The sequence below is a fragment of the Mobula hypostoma genome, chromosome 3, assembly GCF_963921235.1.
Source record: "Mobula hypostoma chromosome 3, sMobHyp1.1, whole genome shotgun sequence".
NCBI classification, from domain to species: domain Eukaryota; kingdom Metazoa; phylum Chordata; class Chondrichthyes; order Myliobatiformes; family Myliobatidae; genus Mobula; species Mobula hypostoma.
The window spans coordinates 228661651-228677687 of record NC_086099.1 but is presented as its reverse complement, the minus strand read 5'-3'; positions in this window follow the sequence as shown (position 1 = coordinate 228677687).

Genomic DNA, 16037 nt, shown 5'->3' with positions numbered 1-16037 from the left:
GTGATAGGCAGAAGTTAGAGGGAGGTGGTCACCCCAAGGCTACAGCAGACAGATAAATGGGTGACTGTCAGGAAACAGAGGGGAGAATGTCAGATAATGGAGAGCACCCCTGTGGCCATTCCCCTCAACAGTAAGTACACCATTTTGAATAGTGTTGGAGGGTGGGTACCTACCTGGGGGAAGTAACAGTGGCTGTGACTCTGACACTGTTTGGCCCTGTGGCTTATAAGGGCAGGGAACTGAAGAAGATAGCAGCAGTAATAGGGGACTCTGTAGTCAGAGTGACAGGTAGGTAATTCTGTGCATACAAAAAGGAAACAGAGGTGGTAGATTGCCTCCCAGGTTCCAGGGTTTGAGATGTTTCTGAACGTGTACACAATGTCCTGAAAAGGGAGGGTGAGCAGCCAGAAGTTGTGGTACATATTGGTACCAACAACGTAGATAGAAAAAGGGAGGGGGTCCTGAAAGCAGAATGCAGGAGTTAGAAAGGAAGCTGAGAAGCAGGACCTCAAGGATAGCAATCTCGGGATTGCTACCTGTGCCATGTGACAGTGAGGATAGGATAGAATGAGGAGGCAGATAAATGTGTGGCTGAAGAATTGGAGCAGGGGACAGGGGTTCATATTTCTGGATCATTGGGACCTCTTCTGAGATAGGTGGGACCTGTACAAAAGGAACAGGTTGCACTTGAATCTGAGGGGGACCAATATCCTGGCAGGGAGGTTCACTAAAGCTGTTGGGAGTGGCTTAAACTAACATGGCAGGAGGATGGGAAGCTGTATGATAGAGCTGAGGATGAGCCAGCAAGTTTACAAGTAGATGATGGGTGTAACAGAAATGTAAGGAAGGACAAGCCAGTACAAATGCAGACAGAGCAAAGAGTTAAATTGTACCACAGAGGTAAAATACAAAAGGGCGAAGAATGCAGACTGGAGGTGTTGTATTTAAATGTGCGAGCATTTGGAATAAGGTGGACGAACTTGGGGCACAATTAGAGATTAGCCCTTACTGGTTTTTCACCTGGAACCTACCAGCCGCCATCCCACCCTCCCCCCACCTTCTTTATAGGACCTCTGCCCCTTCCCTCTTCAGTCCTGATGAAGGGTTCTAGTCTGAAACGTTGACTGATCGTTTCCATGGATGCTGCCTGACCTGCTGAGTTCCTCCAGCGTGTTGTGAGTGTTGCTTTGACCCCAGCATCTGCAGAGTATTTTGTGTTAGAGATTGGTTGGTATGACATTGTGGGCTGAGTCGTGGCTGAAAGAAGGCCATAGTTGGGAGCTGAACATCAAAGAATATACGTTATATTGAAAGGACAGGCAGGAAGGCATAGGTGGTGGTGTGGCTCTGTTGGTAAGAGATGGAATTACATCTTTAGAAAGAGATGACATAGGGTCAGAGAATGTCGAATCTTTGTGGAGAGAGTTAAGAAACTGCAAGGGTGAAAAAAACATTATGGGAATTCTATATAGGCCTCCAAATAGTAGCCAAGATGTGGGGTTGAGATTGCAAAGGGAGCTGGAAAAGGCGTGTAATAAGGGTAAGATCACAATTGTAATGGGGGACTTCAATATGCAAGCGGATTGGGAAAATCAGGTTGGTGTCAGATCACAAGAGAGGGAATTTGTTGTTGCCTACAAGATGGCTTTTTAGAGCAGCTTGTGTTTGAGCCCACTCGGGAAAGGCCAACTTAGATTGGGTGTTGTGTAATAACACAGATCTTATTAAGGAGCTTAACATAAAGGAACCCTTAGGATGCAGTGATCATAATATGATTGAATTCATACTACAATTTGAGAAGGAGAAGTATAAGTCATATTTATCAGTATTATAATGAAATAAAGAGAATTACAGAGGCATGAGAGAGGAGCTTGCCCAGGTGGATTGGAGGGGGGTACTGCTGGGAATTATGGCAGAACAGAGATGGCTGAAGTTTCTGGGAATAGTTCAAAAGGCACAGGATAGATATGTCCCACAGAAGGAGTTGTTCTCAAATGGCAGGGGTAAGCAACTGTGGCTATAAAGGGAAGTTCAGGACTTCATAAAAGCCAAAGAAAGGGCATATAAGTTAGCAAAAGTGAGTGGGAAGTTGGATGATTGGGAACCTTTTAAAATCCAACAAAAGATAACTAAAAAAAAACTTTAAGGGAAAATATGAAATATGAGGGTAAACTAGCTGATAATATATAGTTTTTTCGGTCATAAAAAGTATAAAAGGGAGACGTGTGTTAACACAAAATACTCTGCAGATGCTGGGGTCAAAGCAACACTCACAACACGCTGGAGGAATTCAGCAGATCAGACAGCATCAGACCACTGGAAATTATGCTAGTGGGGTAGTAATGGGGGACAAAGAAATGGCAGATGAAATTAATGAGTACTTTGCATCAGTCTTCACTGTGGAAGATACTAGCAATGTGCCAGAGGTTCATGAGGGTCAGGGAGTAGGAGTGAGTATCATTGCTATTACAAAGGAAAATGTGTAAGGCAAACTGAAAGGTCTTAAGGTGGATTAGTCACCTGGACCAGAGGGACTACATCCCAGAGGCCAGAGAGAGGTTGCTGAAGAGATAATGAGTGCATTGGTCATGATCTTTCAGAAATCACTGGATTCTGGCATGGTCCTGGAGGACCGGAAAATTGCAAATGTCACTCCACTCTTTAAGAAGGGAGGAAGGCAAAAGAAAGGAAATTATAGACCTGTTAGCTGAACCTCAGCGGTTAGGAAAGTGTTGGAGTCTGTAGTTGAGGACGAGGTTCCAGGGTACTTGGAGACTAATGATAAAATAAGTCAAAGTCAGCATGGTTTCTGTAAAGGGAAATCTTGCCTGACAAGTTTGTTAGAGTTCTTTGAAGAAGTAACAAGCAGGGTGGACAAAGGAGAGGTGAAGGGAATCCTGATGAAGGGTTCCGGCCCGAAACGTTGACTGATCGTTTCCACAGATGCTGCCCGACCTGCTGAGTTCCTCCAGCGTGTTGTGAGTGTTGCTTTGACCCCAGCATCTGCAGATTATTTTGTGTTGTAGACAAAGGAGAGGCAGTGGATGTCATTTACTTGGATTTTCAGAAAGCATTTGATAAAGTAACTCACATAAGCCTACTTAACAAGATAAAATCTTATGGTGTTACAGGAAAGATATTGGCATGGATAGGGGAATGGCTGACAGGCAGGAGGCGGCGAGTGGGAAAAAAGAGAGCCTTTTGTGGTTGGCTGCCAGTGACTAGAGGTGTTCCTCAGTATTGGGACCACTACTTTTCACATTGTCAGTAATTTAGATAGTGGAGTTGATGACTTTGTGACAAAGTTTGTACATAATACAAAGATAGGTGGAGGGGTAGGTAGTGCTGAGGAAGCAATGCAATTGCAGCAGGACTTAGACAGATTGGAAGAATGGGCAAAAAAGTGACAGATGGAATACAGTGTTTGGGAAATGTATGATAATGCATTTTGGTAAAAGGAACAATCGTGTGGACTATTATCTAAATGGGGAGAAGATTCAAACATCAGAGGTGCAGAGTGACTAAGGAGACCTTGTGCAAGACTCCCAGAAGGTTAATTCACAGGTTGAGTCTGTGGTAAAGAAGGCAAATGCAATGTTGGCATTTATTTCAAGGGGATTAAAATATAAAAGCAAGGAGATAATGCTGAGCCTTTATAAGACACTAGTCAGGCTGCACTTGGAGTATTGTCAACAGTTTTGGGCCTCTTATCTCAGAAAGGATGTGTTCCCATTGGAGAGAGTCCAGAGGAGGTTCACGAGAATGATTCCGGGAATGAAGAGGTTAACATGAGGAGTGTTTGGCAGCTTTGGGCCTGTACTCACTGGAATTTAGAAGAATGCAGGGGATCTTATTGAAACCCACCGAATGTTGAAAGACCACATAAGGTGGATGTGGAGAGGATGCTTCTACAGTGGGGTATCCAGAACTGGAGGGCACAGCCTCAAAATTGAGAAGCGACCCTTCAGAACAGAAGTAAGGAGGAATTTTTTGAGCTAAAGAGTGATGAATATGTGAAATGCTCTGCCACAGACTGTGGAGGTGGCCAGGTCTGTGGGAATATTCAAAATGGAAGTTGATAGATTCCTGATTGGAATATGGTGAGAGGGCAGGTGAATGGGGTTGAATGGTCCTGGTAGAGTAGTGGAGGCCACGGTCCAGGTGGGGTGAGTGGGGGCCCACGGTCCGGGTGGGGTGAGTGGGGGCCCACGGTCCAGGTGGGGTGAGTGGGGTAGGTAGGGGCCATGGTCCAGGTGTGACAATGGAGGCCCACGGTCCAGGTGGGGTAAGTGGGGGCTATGGTCCAGGTGTGACAATGGAGGCCCACAGTCCAGGTGGGCTGGGGTAAACCTCCATTTTAAATATTTACCTAATGACTTGGTCTCCATAGCTGTCTGTAGCAATGAATTCCATAGATTCACTACCCTCGGACAAAAGAAATTGCTCCTAATCTCTGTTCTAAATGGGCATCAGAAATCTGAGGCTGTGCCCTCTGGACCTAGTCTCCCCACAATCTGATATTTTTAATTTGTTGGAGATGCAGTGTGAAACGAGCTGTGTCACCTTGAAACCCCCACTTTATCTCTGGCCGAGTCACGGGACAATTTATAATGACAAATTTACCTACTAGCCAGTAGGACAGTGAGAGGAAACCAGAGCACCCAGAGGAAATTGACGTGTTCCACGGGGAGGACATATAGACTCGTTACGGAGGATACCGGAATTGAACTCTGAACCTGGATGCTGTGAGCTTCAGTAGATCACACACTCCGATACACTACACCACCGTGGCAGGGATGGTCAAACTGGGAAATAATAGAAAGATGCAGCAGGTTGGGCAGCATCCATGGGGAGTGAATCGGGGTTAACATTTCACACCTTCCAGGTGAGGAATGTGGTTTATGTTATGTATGGCATAAGGGTGTCTCCCAGCTGCCAGGGTCCAGAATATCTCACATCAAGTCCTCAGCATTCTTAAGTCGGAGGGTTGTGCTCCATGTAGTACCAATGACATGGATAGGACGAGTGATGAGGTTCGACATAGGAAGTTCAGGAGGTTAGGTGCTAAAGGGAAGGACCTCCAGAGTCGAGATCTCAGGACTGGTACACGTCCCATGTGCTAGTGAGGCCAGAACAAGGAAGAATATACAGAATATACGGGACTGCGCAGGCGTGTGACGTCGGGCAGTGCAGCGCGGCAGATTTAAAAGGAACAAAGCCTCAGAGAGCGGGCAGCGTAGTTTGCGGGCAGCGGAGTGAGCCGGGAGCAGAGTGAAGACTTAAGGGCTTCGGCTCACCGGGCTTAGGCGGAAGCGGGCGAGGCGAGGAAGGTTTGACATTCATTTTCTGTTGCTATTTGAGGAGAGGGGCATTATGACTGTGAGGGCAGTTTGCTGTTCTCGGTGTCGGATGTGGGAGGCCCTGGAGTCTCCAAGCCTCCCGGACGTCTACATCTGCGCCAAGTGCATCGAGATGCAGCTCCTAAGGGACCGCGTTACGGAACTGGAGCTGCAGCTCGATGACCTTCGTCTGGTCAGGGAGAGCGAGGAGGTGATAGAGAGGAGTGGAAGGCAGGTGGTCACGCCGGGGCCACGGGAGGCAGACAAGTGGGTCACGGTTAGGAGGGGGAAGGGGAAAAGGCAGGTGATGGGGAGTACTCCGGCGGCTGTGCCCCTTAACAACAGGTACTCCTGTTTGAGTACTGTTGGGGGGAACAGCTTACCCGGGGGAAGCGACAGTGGCCCTGCCTCCGGCACAGAGTCTGGCCCTGTAGCTCAGAAGGGGAGGGCAAGGAAGAGGAGGGCAGTTGTGATAGGGGACTTGATAGTAAGGGGGTCAGATAGGCGATTCTGTGGACGCAGTCCAGAGACTCGGATGGTAGTTTGCCTCCCTGGTGCCAGGGTCCGGGATATTTCTGATCGTGTCCAAGATATCCTGAAGTGGGAGGGTGAAGAGCCAGAGGTCCTGGTACATATAGGTACCAATGACATAGGTAGGAAAAGGGATGAGGTCCTGAAAGAAGAATATAGGGAGCTAGGAAGGGAGTTGAGAAAAAGGACCGCAAAGGTAGTAATCTCGGGATTACTGCCTGTGCCACGCGACAGTGAGAGTAGGAATGCAATGAGGTGGAGGATAAATGCGTGGCTGAGGGATTGGAGCAGGGGGCAGGGATTCAAGTTTTTGGATCATTGGGACCTCTTTTGGCGCAGGTGTGACCTGTACAAAAAGGACGGGTTACACTTAAATCCTAGGGGGACCAATATCCTGGCAGGGAGATTAGCGGGGGCTACTGAGGTGACTTTAAACTAGAATGGTTGGGGGGTGGGAATCAAATTAAAGAGGCTAGGTGTGAGGAGGTTAGTTCACAACAGAGGGATGGGAACCAGTGCAGAGAGACAGAGGGGTGTAAAGTGAGCGTAGAAGCAAAAAGTACAAAGGGGAAAAGTAAAAGTGGCAGGCCGACAAATCCAGGGCAAGCATTAAAAAGGGCTAAGAGAGTTGTAAAAGAGCGCCTGAAGGCTTTATGTGTCAATGCAAGGAGCATTCGTAATAAGGTGGATGAATTGAAAGTGCAGGTTGTTATTAATGATTATGATATAGTTGGGATCACAGAGACATGGCTCCAGGGTGACCAGGGATGGGAGCTCAACGTTCAGGGATATTCAATATTCAGGAGGGATAGACATGAAGGAAGGGGAGGTGGGGTGGCGTTGCTGGTTAAAAAAGAGATTAACGCAATAGAAAGGAAGGACATAAGCCGGGAAGATGTGGAATCGATATGGGTAGAGCTGCGTAACACTAAGGGGCAGAAGACGCTGGTGGGAGTTGTGTACAGGCCACCTAACAGTAGTAGTGAGGTCGGAGATGGTATTAAACAGGAAATTAGAAATGTGTGCAATAAAGGAACAGCAGTTATAATGGGTGACTTCAATCTACATGTAGACTGGGTGAACCAAATTGGTAAAGGTGCTGAGGAAGAGGATTTCTTGGAATGTATGCGGGATGGTTTTTTGAACCAACATGTCGAGGAACCGACTAGAGAGCAGGCTATTCTGGACTGGGTTTTGAGCAATGAGGAAGGGTTAATTAGCGATCTTGTCGTGAGAGGCCCCTTGGGTAAGAGTGACCATAATATGGTGGAATTCTTCATTAACATGGAGAGTGACGTAGTTAATTCAGAAACAAAGGTTCTGAACTTAAAGAGGGGTAACTTTGAAGGTATGAGTCGTGAATTAGCTAAGATAGACTGGCAAATGACACTTAAAGGGTTGACGGTGGATATGCAATGGCAAGCATTTAAAGGTTGCATGGATGAACTACAACAATTGTTCATCCCAGTTTGGCAAAAGAATAAATCAAGGAAGGTAGTGCACCCGTGGCTGACAAGAGAAATTAGGGATAGTATCAATTCCAAAGAAGTAGCATACAAATTAGCCAGAGAAAGTGGCTCACCTGAGGACTGGGAGAAATTCAGAGTTCAGCAGAGGAGGACAAAGGGCTTAATTAGGAAGGGGAAAAAAGATTATGAGAGAAAACTGGCAGAGAACATAAAAACGGACTGTAAAAGCTTTTATAGATATGTAAAAAGGAAAAGACTGATAAAGACAAATGTAGGTCCCCTGCAAACAGAAACAGGTGAATTGATTATGGGAAGCAAGGACATGGCAGACCAATTGAATAATTACTTTGGTTCTGTCTTCACTAAGGAGGACATAAATAATCTTCCAGAAATAGTAAGGGACAGAGGGTCCAGTGAGATGGAGGAACTGAGCGAAATACATGTTAGTAGGGAAGTGGTGTTAGGTAAATTGAAGGGATTGAAGGCAGATAAATCCCCAGGGCCAGATGGTCTGCATCCCAGAGTGCTTAAGGAAGTAGCCCAAGAAATAGTGGATGCATTAGTGATAATTTTTCAAAACTCGTTAGATTCTGGACTAGTTCCTGAGGATTGGAGGGTGGCTAATGTAACCCCACTTTTTAAAAAAGGAGGGAGAGAGAAACCAGGGAATTATAGACCGGTTAGCCTAACGTCGGTGGTGGGGAAACTGCTGGAGTCAGTTATCAAGGATGTGATAACAGCACATTTGGAAAGCGGTGAAATGATCGGACAAAGTCAGCATGGATTTGTGAAAGGAAAATCATGTCTGACGAATCTCATAGAATTTTTTGAGGATGTAACTAGTAGAGTGGATAGGGGAGAACCAGTGGATGTGGTATATTTGGATTTTCAAAAGGCTTTTGACAAGGTTCCACACAGGAGATTAGTGTGCAAACTTAAAGCACACGGTATTGGGGGTAAGGTATTGGTGTGGGTGGAGAATTGGTTAGCAGACAGGAAGCAAAGAGTGGGAATAAACGGGACCTTTTCAGAATGGCAGGCAGTGACTAGTGGGGTACCGCAAGGCTCAGTGCTGGGACCCCCCAGTTGTTTACAATATATATTAATGACTTGGATGAGGGAATTAAATGCAGCATCTCCAAGTTTGCGGATGACACGAAGCTGGGTGGCAGTGTTAGCAGTGAGGAGGATGCTAAGAGGATGCAGGGTGACTTGGATAGGTTGGGTGAGTGGGCAAACTCATGGCAGATGCAATTTAATGTGGATAAATGTGAAGTTATCCACTTTGGTGGCAAAAATAGGAAAACAGATTATTATCTGAATGGTGGCCGATTAGGAAAAGGGGAGGTGCAACGAGACCTGGGTGTCATTATACACCAGTCATTGAAAGTGGGCATGCAGGTACAGCAGGCGGTGAAAAAGGCGAATGGTATGCTGGCATTTATAGCGAGAGGATTCGAGTACAGGAGCAGGGAGGTACTACTGCAGTTGTACAAGGCCTTGGTGAGACCACACCTGGAGTATTGTGTGCAGTTTTGGTCCCCTAATCTGAGGAAAGACATCTTTGCCATAGAGGGAGTACAAAGAAGGTTCACCAGATTGATTCCTGGGATGGCAGGTCTTTCATATGAAGAAAGACTGGATGAACTGGGCTTGTACTCGTTGGAATTTAGAAGATTGAGGGGGGATCTGATTGAAACGTATAAGATCCTAAAGGGATTGGACAGGCTAGATGCGGGAAGATTGTTCCCGATGTTGGGGAGGTCCAGAACGAGGGGTCACAGTTTGAGGATAGAGGGGAAGCCTTTTAGGACTGAGATTAGGAAAAACTTCTTCACACAGAGAGTGGTGAATCTGTGGAATTCTCTGCCACAGCAAACTGTTGAGGCCAGTTCATTAGCTATGTTTAAAAGGAAGTTAGATATGGCCCTTGTGGCTACAGGGGTCAGGGGGTATGGAGGGAAGGCTGGGGCGGGGTTCTGAGTTGGATGATCAGCCATGATCATAATAAATGGCGGTGCAGGCTCAAAGGGCCGAATGGCCTACTCCTGCACCTATTTTCTATGTTTCTATGTTTCTAATATGTGGCCAAGGAGTTGGTGTAGGAGGGAGGACATAAGATGTTTGGATCATTGGGCTCTCTTAAAGGGAAGGTGGGACCTGTACAGAAGGGACGGTTTGCATCTGAACTGGAGGTGGACTAATATCCGAGTGCGAAGGTTTGTTAACGCTGCACAGTGCGGTTTAATCTAGAGATGCAGGGGCATGGGAACCAGACTGCCAGAACACTTAGTGGAGAGGTTGTGGAGGCAGAAGTTGCTAAGACTTCAGACAAAGTTGTGAACCTCTTCTGGACCATCTCCAAGGCCAGCACCTCTTTTCTAAGATGAGGAGCCAAAACTGTTCACAATACTGCAGGTGAGGCCTCACCGGTGCCTTAGAAAGCCCCAGCATCACATCCCTGCTTTTGTCTTCTAGACCTCTTGAGAAGAATGCTAACATGGCATTTGCCTTCCTCACCACCAACTCTACCTGCAAGTCAGCCTTTAGGGTGTTCTGCACAAGGACTCCTAAGTCCATCTGCATCTCCAATTTTTGGATTTTCTCCCCATTTAGAAAATAGTCCGCACATTTATTTCTACTACCAAAGTGAATGACCATGCACTTTCCAACATTGTATTTCATTTGCTACTTTCTTGCCCATTCTCCTCATCTGTCTAAATCCTTCTGCATCCTACCTGATTTCTCAACACTACCTGACCCTTCACGAATCTTTGTTTCATCTACAAATTTGGCAACAAAGCCATCTATTCCATCATCTAAATCATTGATATACAGCATAAAAAACTTGGTTCCAATACTGACCCCTGCGGAACACCACTAGTCACCGACAGCCAGGCTGAAAAGGATCCTTTTATTCCCACTCGCTGCCTCCTACCAATCAGCTAATGCTCTAACCATGTTGGTATCATAGGAAAGGCAGATTATAGTGCTGAAGATGAGGTGGCTGGTTTACAAACAGAGGCAATGTAGTGAGGAGAGGCTGTTGATCAGGCAAAATTGCATCAACAGGGTGAGTTACAACGTAAAAGGTGGAGAAAATCAAAAAGGGTGAATACAGGACTGAAGGAGTTGTATCTGAATGCTCGAAGTATATGGAATAAGGTAGATGAACTTGTAGCACAGTTACAGATTGGCAGGTATGATGTACCAGTAGGCTAGACAAGGGAGATGCAGTGGATGTTGTATATTTGGATTTTCAGAAGGCCTTTGACAAGGTGCCACACATGAGGCTACTTAACAAGATAAGAGCCCATGGAATTACGGGAAAGTTATATACGTGGATAGAGTGTTGACTGATTGGCATGAAACAGAGAGTGGGAATAAAGGGATCCCATTCTGGTTGGCTGCCGGTTACCAGTGGTGTTCCACAGGGGTCCGTGTTGGGGCCACTTCTTTTTACATTGTACATCAACGATTTGGATTATGGAATAGATGGCTTTGTGGCTAAGTTTGCTGATGATACGAAGATAGGTGGAGGGGCCGGTAGTGCTGAGGAAACAGAGAGTCTGCCGAGAGACTTGGATAGATTGGAAGAATGGGCAGAGAAGTGGCAAATGAAATACAATGTTGGAAAGTGTATGGTTATGCACTTTGGCAGAAGAAATAAATGGGCAGACCATTATTTAAATGGGGAAAGAATTCAAAGTTCTGAGATGCAACGGGACTTGGGAGTTCTCGTACAGGATACCCTTAAAGTTAACCTCCAGATTGAGTCAGTAGTGAAGAAGGCGAATGCAATGTTGGCATTCATTTCTAGAGGAATAGAGTATAGGAGCAGGGATGTGATGTTGAGGCTCTATAAGGCACGGGTAAGACCTCACTTGGAGTACTGTGGGCAGTCCTGGGCTCCTTACTTCAGAAAGGATGTGCTGACGTTGGAGAGGGTACAGAGAAGATTCACTAGAATGATTCCGGGAATGAGAGGGTTAACAAATGAGGAATGTTTCTCCGCTCTTGGACTGTATTCCTTGGAGTTTAGAAGAATGAGGGGAGACTTCGTAGAACCATTTCGAATGTTGAAAGGCATTCTCAGAGTGGATGTGGCAAAGTTGTTTCCCATGATGGGCGAGTCTAGTACGTGAGGGCATGACTTAAGGATTGAAGGGCGCCCATTCAGAACAGAAATGCGAAGAAATTTTTTAAAATCAGAGGGTGGTGAATCTATGGAATTTGTTGCCACGGGCAGTAGTGGAGGCCAAGTCATTGGGTGTATTTAAGGCAGAGATTGATAGGTATCTGAGTAGCCAGGGCATCAAAGGTTATGGTGAGAAAGCAGGGGAGTGGGACTAAATGGGAGAATGGATCAGCTCATGATAAAATGGTGGAGCAGACTCGATGGGCTGAATGGCCGACTTCTGCTCCTTTGTCTTATGGTCTTATCACTGAGTCAAGGCTGAAAAATACTATAGCTGGGAGCTTAATGTCCAAGTATACACATCGTGTCAAAAGGACAGGCAGGAAGGCAGAGGAGGCAGTGTTCTTTTGGTAAAAAATGAAATCAAATCATTCGGAAGTGGTGACATCGGGTCATAAGGTGTTGAATCATTGTGGATAGAGCTGAGAAACTGCAAGGGTAAAAAGACCCTGATGGGAGTTGTAAACAGACCCCCAAACAGTGGTAAGCATGTGGCCAACAAATTACAACAGAAGATAGAAATGTATGTCAAAAGGGCAATGTTACAATAGTCGTGGGGGACTTCAATATGCAGATAGACTGGGGAAATCAGGTTGGTGCTGAATTCCGGGGCGGGGGGGGGGTGGAATTTATAGAGAGCCAAGGAAATGGCTTTTTAGAGCAGCTCATGGTTGAGCCCACTAAAGATCAACTATTCTGGATTGGATGTTGTGTAATGAACCAGAATTGATTAGAGAACTTAGGTAAAAAATACCCTGAGGGGAGAGGGATCATAAAATGATCAAATTCACCCTGAAATTGGAGAAGGAGAAGCTAAAGTCAGGTGTATCAGTATTACGCTGGAGTAGAGACAATTACGGAGGCATGAGAGAGGAGTTGGTCAGAATTGATTGGCAAAGGACACCGGCAGGGATGATGGCAGAGCAGCAATGGCTCAAATTTCTGGAAGAAATATATATGCTGTGCCTTCCAAATGTCTTCCAGAAATTTGGGCCATTGCTGTGTATATATACATCCCAAAGAGGAAGAAATATTCTAAAGATGACACAACTGTGGCTAACAAGAGGAGTCAAAGGCAACATAAAAGTCAAAGAGAGGGCATATTATAGAGCAAAAGTTAGTGGGAAGTTAGAGGATTGGGAAGCTTTCAAAAACCAACAGAAGGCAAGTAAAAAAGCCATTAAGAAGATAGAGATGGAATACAAAACTGAGCTAGCCAATAATATTAAAGAGGATACCAAAAGTTTTTCAGATACATTAAGTGTAAAAGAAAGGCAGGAATGGATGTAGAACCACCGGAAAATGATGCTGGAGAGGACAAGGAAATGGCCGTCAAAGTGAATTAGTATTTTGCATTAGTCTTCACTGTGGAACACACTAGCAGTATGGTGGAAGTTCCAGTGGTCAGGGATCATGAAGTGTGAGAAGTTACCATCACTAGAGAAAAGCTGAAAGGTCTGAAGGTAGATAAGTCACCTGGACCAGATGGTGTACACCCCAGAGTTCTTAAGGAGGTAGCTGAAGAGGTTGTGGAGGCATTAGTTAATGATCTTTCAAGAATCACTAGATTCTGGAAAGGTTTTGGAAGACTGAAAAATTGCAAATGTTACTCCACTTTTCAAGAAGGGAGAGAAGCAGAAGAAAGGAAATTATAAGCCAGTTAGTCTGACCTCAGTGGTTGGGAAGATGTTGGAGTCAATTATTAATGATGAGGTCTCAGGGTATTTGAAGGCACATGATAAAATAGGCTGTAGTTAGCAGAGTTTCCTCAAGGGAAAGTCTTGCCTGACAAATCTGTTGGAATATAGGAAAATCGGTTGATATTGTGTACTTGGATTTTCAGAAGCCCTTTTACAAGGTCTCATACATGAGGTTGCTTAACAAGTTATGAGTTCATGGTATTACAGGAAAGATTCTATCATGGATAAAGCAGTGGCTGATTGGCAGAAGGCAAAGAGTGGGAATAAAGGGAGTCTTTTCTGATTTGCTGCTGGTGAATAGTGGTGTTCCACACGGGATTGTGTTGGAACCGATTCTTTTTACGTTGCATGTCATGTACAAACTCCTTACAAGCAGCAGTGGTTACTGAAAATTTTGAGGCATTTGAGAAAAAAAGGGGAACTTTTTGATGCAGTGGTTAGCAGATCAAGCTACTTGTGGTGTCTATTGAGCCAGATACAATAGTATCTAAGAAGCACTTGGACAGATGGGGCTTGGATGTGGGCTGAATGCAAGAAATTGGGACTGGCTGGGTGGGCACCATGGTTGGCATGGACTGATGAGCATTTATCTGTGCTGTGCTGTGCTGCCCTTCTGCTCGATCCATATCTCCCACCTTCTCTGCAACTTAAAATCCCATCTCAACACACAATATGGTGGAGGAGTTCAGCAGGCCAGGCAGCACCTGTGGAGAAGAATGACGTTTCAGGCCGAGACCCTTCATCAGGACTGGAAGGGAAGGGGGAAGATACCGGAATAAAAAGGTGGGGGGAGGGGAGGAGGATGAGCTGTAAGGTGGCAGGTGAATCCAGGTGGGTACTGGAGGGGGAGGGAAGAGGATGAAGAAAGAAGCTGGGATATGATAGTTGGAAGAAGTAGGAATCTGATTGGGGAGAAGAGTAGACCGTGGAGGAAGGTGATAACGAAAGTGCAGCAGGGAGACGTGCTAGGCAGGTGAGAAGAGATAAACTGCCAGAGTGGGGAATTGAAGAAGAGGGAAGTACGGGTGGGGGAATATTACCAGGAATTGGAGAAATCAATGTTTGAAGGCTACCTTGAAGGGCTGTGAAGCGTTGCTTCTCCACTCCGAGGGCAGCCTCATTACAGCTGTAGAGGAAGTCATGGACTGATGTGTTGGAATGGGAATGGGAATGGGAATGGGGATAGGATTTCATATGGTTGGCCGCCGGGAAATTCCACTTTTGGCAGATGGAGCAGAGGTGTTCGACAAAGCGGTCCATCAGGAGCACCAGGCACGATAGACGACCCCAACAAATCCACGGCTGGTGTAGCATTTCTGCTGCATTTTCTCATCTCTTCCAGTTTGACACAGGGAGTTTGACCAAGCATTTCCGCGAATGCTGACTGGCCTCACTGTGGTCAGCATACGCGGATTGTATTTCCGGTTTCCAGTATCCGTCGCCTTCTCTCCAGGTCAGTGGTGATAACTATCTTTCACTTCTACCTTTCACTTTCACTTAGTAGTGGAAGGAAAGTATTCTGCCTGGAGGTCAGTGACTATTGGAGTGCCGCAAGGATCTGTCCTGGGACCCCTGCTCTTTGTGATTTTTATAAATGACCTGGATGAAGAGGTGGAAGGATGGGTGAGTGAGTTTGTGGATGACACGAAGATTGGAGGAGTTGTGGATGGAGCTGTAGGTTGTCGAAGGTTACAAAGGGATATAGACAGGATGCAGAGTTGGGCAGAGAAGTGGCAGATGGATTTCAATCTGGATAAGTGTGAGGTGATGCATTTTGGAAGGACAAACCAGAAAGCTGAGTACAGGGTTAATGGTTGGTTACTTAAGAGTGTGGATGAACAGAGGGACCTTGGGGTTCAAATCCATACATCCCTCAAGGTCACTGCACAGGTTGATAGGATAGTTAAGAAGGCCTATGGGATGCTAGGCTTCATTAATAGGGGGATTGAGTTCAAGAGTAGAGAGGTCATGTTGCAACTCTACAAATCCCTGGTGAGACCATGCTTAGAGTATTGTGTTCAGTTCTGGTCACCTCATTATAGAAAGGATGTGGAAGCTATGGAGAGGGTGCAGAGGAGATTTACCAGGATGTTGCCTGGATTGGAAAACAAGTTTTATGAGGCAAGGTCTTAGAGGAGACTTGATAGAGGTGTACAAGATTATGAGAGGCATAGATAGGGTGGATAGCCAGTACCTGTTTCCCAGGGCACAAATAGCAAACACCAGAGGGCATATGTACAAAGTTAAGGGAGGGAAGCTTAGGGGAGACATCAGGGGTAAGTTTTTTTTACACAGAGGGTTGTGGGTGCCTGGAATGACTTGCCAGGGATGGTGGTGGAGGCTAAAACATTAGGGGTATTTAAGAGCCTCTTGGACAGGCACATGGATGAAAGAAAAATAGAGGGTTACGGGGTAGTGTGGGTTTAGTACGTTTTTAAAAGAAACATATGGGTCAGCACAACATCGAAGGCTGAAGGGTCTTACGAGAGGGAGAGAAAGAGGAGAGATGGAATGGAATGGAGAGGACAGGAGAAGAGAGGAGGAATAGAATGGAGAGGAGAGGAGAGGAGATGAGAGGAGGAAAGGAGAGGAGAGGAGGAAAGGAGAGGAGAGGAGGAAAGGAGAGGAGAGGAGGAAAGGAGAGGAGAGGAGGAAAGGAGAGGAGAGGAGAGGAATGGAATTCCTCTCTACCTCTCTTCTGGCCGTCTACATCAGTCAGTGTTTGTCTCTCTCTAACACACACAGAACATCAGACACAGGAACACTGAACTTGTGATAAATTAGAATCTTTAATCTCCTG